Here is a 7,057-nt window from a genome sequence, read left to right on the forward strand (position 1 = left end):
GTTTTTTTGTTTTTTTTTAAAATTAAAATCTTCACAACCCTCATTACAATCTTGTACACATCTGATCCGCTTTCCTCAAAATAATTTAATCATCATAATATAAAGGTGTCATAAGTTTTACAATATTTCCACAACCCGTAGAGTAGGTTCTTGTATACGCCGTGATGGACCGTAAGTACAAGTTTAAACTGACCCAAAAGGTAGTGCGGCAAGCGGACTATTTGACACAGAGGGCGCCAATGTGTCAATGTCTTGAGTTAGATTTTAGTGACAGTGATGGTTAGTGCTCAACAACGTCTCATACGTGAACTGTTAGCGTATGAATTCGAACATGGGCATAACGGCATGACAGTAACCAAAAATATTTCTCATGAGAAAAAGGAAGATCAGTGAACCACAGCACAGCAACTCGTTGGTTCCAGAAATGTTATGCAGATTGTGAAAATGTCGAAGATCAGCAAAAGTGCGACCGCCCAATGATAACAGATGTTGAGGTTATACGTCACGCCATTGAGGAAATTCCATCCACCCAACAGATGTTGAGATTATTCGTCACGCCATTGAGGAAATTCCATCCACCCAACAGATGTTGAGGTTATACGTCACGCCATTGAGGAAATTCCATCCAACCAGCACACGACGATTGTCAAACCAATTCGGTGTCTCCCAGGGCATTAGTGCGTCACCCTCGCGAATTCGAGAAAACAATCAGGAGCTGCTGCATTGTTTCCCATGAGTTGAGCTCAGCTCAAGCAAAGGGAGGAGTGGATGTGGTGCCAACAACTGCTGCAAAATTCATGTGATGTGTGTTTGCTGAAACGGGTTGTTACATGTGACAAAAAGTGGATTTTTTTTTTTCGAAATCTGAATTTGCAAAGCAGTAGTTGAGCAGGAACGAACTTCCAGAACTAGTCGTGAAAGAGCATAAAATCATGCTCTGTGTGTGGTAGAACTATGAGGTGGGTAATTTACTTCGAGTTCATTCCAAACGGACGGATCATCAATGACGATCTTTTCCGAACAATTGAAACGAATACTGCGCTACTGCTAAAATATCCTGCATGGGTGATCCGAAAGCGTACACTGCTGCAAAAGAATAACGGCAGAGATGTGCGTCTACGCGTAAAAAAAGATAGTTTACGTTTACGTGTCAACTATGCGTAGACAATGTAAACAACGTAGACTATGTAGAATATGTCAACAACACGTAATTTAATATGGCATCGCGGACAAGAAAGGAGCTTTCTTTTGTCGTTACCTTGCGAAATTGCGTACAAAATAAAATGCCTAGACCAGCGAATAGTAACTTTCGAATACTTGGTTTCGTTTTGATGAAGGAAAATGAAAAATATTATGCATTTTGTAAAATATGCAAGAAAAAAAATGGCAAATACAGCATATTCAAGACTGAAAGCTCACAGGTGAGAATTAGTTTTGTAAATTTCATTATAAAAGCAGTGCTCGAAGTGGAAAATCTAAGGAAGTGGTATGTGCAGAGCAGAGTAAACATACAGATTAGATAATTCCCTCTACTTTTTATGTGTTACTCATTTCCCTAATCTTTCGCTGCACGCATATTTGCGGATCCCACTCGCTGCACCGAAGCGAAACAACTGAATGAGGAAATATGAACAAACGAGCAACGAAATTGTTCCTTACATTTGATAGTGGTTGTCTACATAGTCTACACCGGAAAAGGTGTAATGTAGATTACGTGTAGATTACAGTAGACAATCGCGTAGACGTAAAATTATAGTTTACAGCACATCACTGAATAACGGAACAGCATACTTGGCTCAAAAAACGCAAAAAAAAAAAAAAAAAGCAGAAACTTTAACAGCATCGGACTGTTTCCACACATCATATAGCTCTAACCCTGCCCTTCGAATTACGGCCTGTAACGCAGTTCCTGAAATCACGATGCTGAACCAACTAGCATGAGGTGGAAACAGCAGTGACTAACTTCTTTGCCTCTGAGGGCAAGACGTAGTATCAACATTGGACCGAGAAAGTTGCAGTAAGGTGGCTGTAGACAGTCCAACACCAGAGACTATACTTGAAATGTTAACCTATATAAGTATATTGTTCACCAGGATATTACAAGACATATGATTGATCCTTGTAATTATTAATTAATTTAAATATAACAATTAGTTGAATAAAGATGAATTAGAAAGAGAATTTCAAGCAGGGTTTGGAAAAAAAAGTGACTTTGTCCACTAATTTATCAGAATCATGTTAGTGGGTCAAATAAGATTGTAATGTTAATACCTCCGTTTGTCCGTTACTCCACACGATAACTCTTGAACGAAAGCGATTTTTTCAATTCTGTTTTTTGCGATATATAGCTAGAGCGATCATCTCGACTTAGTTCATTGATGGAGTAAATCCGTTAACAACTGCATGGGTAACGGCGACCTTAACGGTGACTATCCATATCTCGCCATACCTCCGAAATGGAAATATGTGTTGAGGTAATAAGCTTTTTAGTTTAAAAGACATTTTTGACGTTAAAAGTGTTTTAAGGGTTAACAGACTTTTTGGTTAAGCCTCAATAAATATTGGTAAGGTTGAATGAAACCTCATATACTTAGAGGCAAGGGCGCCCATCAGGGGAGGGGGTGAGGTGGGGTGATTGCCTCCCTAGGGAAAATTGTACTCCGGAATATCGGAAACCCTAAGGAATTTTTAGAATAGTTACAGCAAAATTTGAAACTACCTGGTATATTTGAAATGTCGCTTTTTCTTGCCTCTCCTCGGAAACCACAACATGGGCGCCCTTGCTTAGAGGATATGTACCTCACGTAGTTGGGGTATGAAAGGATATATAAAGCCTAGAGCATTGTTTTTTTTGTATCAGTTTAACCTCAAATATAAAATCCTTGATTAAACCTAAAAGGAAAAAATATAGGTCAGATTAGAATCTCACACACTTTGAGTATGAGAGAGTATACATTATAATACCACTTCAACAACTAGCATATAATAGTTCATAAATTTATTTAAAAACATCAATTTCTCAGCAAACAACTGTGGTTCGAAGAGATGATATTGCAGAAAATATATTAACTCAATTGTCTGACAAAAATCGTCACTTAAGAAGACACTTAAGAAAGAGTGATTCTCTTTGACACTAGATGATTCAACGGATGTTTGAGATACTGCTCACGTGTTACTTTTTATTCAAGGGATAGATAAAAATTTCTAAACATTCATAACATTAACAGCACAACCATTGGATAAGATATTTTTAAAGGAATTGAAAATGTTGTTCAGAAAAACAATCTTCTATGAAAAAAAAATGTGTATCACTACTAGGGATGGGCAAAACTGGTTTTCATAAAAAAAAAAACTGAAACCGGTTTCCATAAAAACCGGAAACCAGTTTCTATAAAAACCGAAACCCGAAAAAACGACATATCGGTTTTCTCAAAAATCCGGTTCGGTTTCCACCGAAACTGGTTTCGGTTTCCTTGAAAACTACGCCGATTTGAAGATCTAATACATAAGTAAGTTCTCGTACGAAGAAACTAATACCGGCAAAAATTGCACTGGTTTCAGTAAAAAACTAAAAATCCAAAACTGTTTTGGAAAACATATAAAACTATTTCTGTGGAAACGGAATCGGTTTCCGGAGAACAACGAAATACTATTCTGGTCAGAAACTGAACCAGTTTTGGAGATAACCAAAACTGGTTTCGGTAAAAAATTGAACCGGTTTCAGTGGAAAACTGTTATGAGCAAGCTTAACAGAGATATTTTATTTATTTTATTTTTATTATTCATAAAATTTGCATATGCAATCTCAATTTTATATACAGAATTAATATATATATTTAATTAGTTTAGTTATTCTTTATACATTAGATTTCAAGCAATCATTCTGATATTATTTTATTTTATTTTAAATTTCATTAAGTTAAGTGGCATAACAGGAAACTGATTTTTCTTTTATATATTTGTTGGAAAGTTCTGTATGAATTTTGAAACTTCAGGGAGATAGAGGTTAGTGACCTTTAGAGTACCAAATATTGCCAACCTATAGTATCTAGAAAATACTATAATCAGGGTTCTCTTAATGTGTTATAACTATTATAGAAATATATTGTAAGAAAAGGAAAGAAATTCTAAGGATGGACAAAACAAAATTGGCGACAGAAAGTCGTTGAGCAATCTTTTGTTAAACTGTACACACCTAGATACGAATTTTCGAATACAATACGTGAGAAATTGTTTCACTGACCGCGATTTTCACACTTTTAATGGAACCGCTACCTCTCCGGTGGGGGTGGTTCAACAGTTCTGGGTGCCTAGTCAGCGAACCTTCATCAATTCAATTTTCATATGGTTCCAGGGTTACCAGAAGGTACTGATATATGAAATATATTTTTGAATATAAATTTCAACCTCTAACAATTCTTGGACAGATCCGATATAGTTATATTAGTATGTAGAATCGCGATCCTTACCTATTTTCTTTATAGAATAGCTATTTTGGCAGTTTGCTATTCTTTGCTTAATTTTTAACTCAGTATGTTGATTCTGGCACTCCCGGCATGCCTTGGAGTGTGATGGAAGGTAGCAGAAGACAATTGTCTACCACCAACAAGTTATTTGGTATTTTTTCTGCTTTTTGACAATGACAACTCCACCTAAGTGTATAAATGTAAAATAGGATATTCAAATATTGGTTTTCAACTTTTGTTACATGTCAATTGTAATTCGTTAATCAGTAATATCATTAAATATAAATGTAAACAGAGAAGGATATCGGTCACTGAGAGAGGTTGTTTACATTCGAAAAAGAAACAGTAACCGCTAGAGGGATACACCTGTCAGGCCTCTCGCAAGCATCCCTTTGTGAAAGAAAGTCCCGCTATCCTCTGAAAAAAAAAAAACTTTTGAAAGCCGCGAAGGAGGCGAGTTTTGGTAAAAGATAGCGTTTGTGTGTATAACAAAAGGAAAGGAGAGTAAAACATAGAGTTAGTTGAAGATCAACTGTCACCAATGTCAGACAATTTTTTTTTTCTTTTGAGAAACTGAGAGTTGAAGTCATATCTTCATACATACATAACTTCAGCAGTAAAGAAAGAGAATAGTGTTATATGGACATCTGTTATAAAAAGATATTAATTTAAATCGTTATTGACATAAAGTTACAACTGAAAATGTCTGACAAGTAAACGAATATCAGTTTAGCATACCAAAAGAGTAAACACTATGTGTTCATAGATGAACTTCATTTTGACATCAGTGAATTATTTTATTAAACACAAGCTGCCAATGTGTTTTATCAACAATTTCTCTGAAACAAACTTTATTCTGAATAGAAGATAACATCTAAAGACAGTGACTTCCAATGAAGGATAATTGGACCCCTCCCGGAGAATCATCTGGAGTGAAGTGTAATTACAGTGACTGTGCATTGAAAAATCTTGTTTAAACGGTTTAGTGACAGTGAACAGTTGAATTTGAGAGAGATCTCTATTTTTTTTATATAAAAAAAATCATTTAAGGCAGTTATCAAAGTGATTGCTAAAAAATATATATCTATATCTATATCTATATATATATATATATATTGAATATCTAGTGTGTATATATCTATATATTGCGTGTGGTGTTGTTGTGTGTTCAGTAGTGAAATTAAAAATAAATACGTGTGCATTTTCTATAAAGTGTGTGGAGTTTTTAATTGAATACTTAGCCGCAGGGTGAGTACAAAATAACTTGTAATATATATATATATTTTTACTTTTCAGGCATTTCAGGATATGTTGTGTCTGCCAGAGTTAACTAATGCAATTCGATGATAAATTCACATTTTCTAAATATTAAAACAATATCTTACCTAAGTCAGATCTTCAAGCAGCATTACTGTCCCTAAAGGGGCAATGGGACGTTAATATAGAACTCATGTTTACAGGAATGTAAATTCTAACTTTATTTGTATTTTGGCTCTACCGACACTAAATTATTTTTTTTAATTTTTTTTATTTATTTTGGCTAATCTAATTTTTTATTAATTATTTACAACATTTACATATCATTTTCATATGTCGTACATTCCTGTTGTGAGAGGGTGAGATGGGTATTGAAAGCACCTCCCACCTGTCTCATGCTCTTCACAAGAATTTGGCGCCCATGCGTGTAAGCTTGATCACGCTGGTCATTGTGTTACATAAAATCACTCCAGCGTGTTGCTAGACTAAATGCTGCATCTGTCATTTATTGCAAATGAGAATTTATCATCACCAGTCAAAATTAACTATTCGCGAATATATTTTCCCATATCTGGTCCAAGAATTGTTACATAATTAAGTATGAAGCTCACTAATACAAAAGGCTATGTTTTAGATGTAAACAATAAAGGGGGAGATATTTTTTTTTTAGGATTTCAAAAATCGAATTTTAGAGATAATTTTGAGAATTTTAGAGAAAGTTAATGGTATTGACTCGGTCACAAAAGAGAAAGATGGATGAAAATCTGGTATTCTTAGATTATGCACAAAGGTTGAGTCCTTCAGAGGAAGACATAATAAATGTCCAAGACATAAGTGAAGTAGCAACAGGTGATAGGAGAGAAATATTAGAAGTTAGGCAATCACAAGGTGATAAAGTAGAACGTAGTCAAGAAGAGACAGGAGATAAAGAGAAAGCTACTCCAAGTAATCCAGTAGTACCACCATTAGGAGTAAATAGTGAGGAAATGAGAAATCTAATGGAATTTATAAAATTAACGATAATTGCTTCACAGAAGGAAATAGAACAGAAAATTGATAGTACAAATCATAAGTTAGATCAAACGAACGCTTGCCAAAAAGAAATAGAAAGTAAACTTTTGCAGGTTGAAGAAAACTTAGAGAATACAAATACAGAAATTAGAAATGCGCGTAGGGATTTTGAAAATGCTCACAAGGATTTAGAAGAAAGACTATCTAAAGCTCTCGAAAATACAAAGCAACAGTTACATAATGATCTTGAGAAAACAGTAAATCAAGTAGATGGTGCATTAGGAAAGGTAAACGATAGGATTGAGGCCACTGAAAATTCAATT

Source organism: Thermobia domestica, chromosome 8 (genome assembly GCF_964235325.1).
Source record: "Thermobia domestica chromosome 8, izTheDome1.hap1.1, whole genome shotgun sequence".
NCBI lineage: Eukaryota > Metazoa > Arthropoda > Insecta > Zygentoma > Lepismatidae > Thermobia > Thermobia domestica.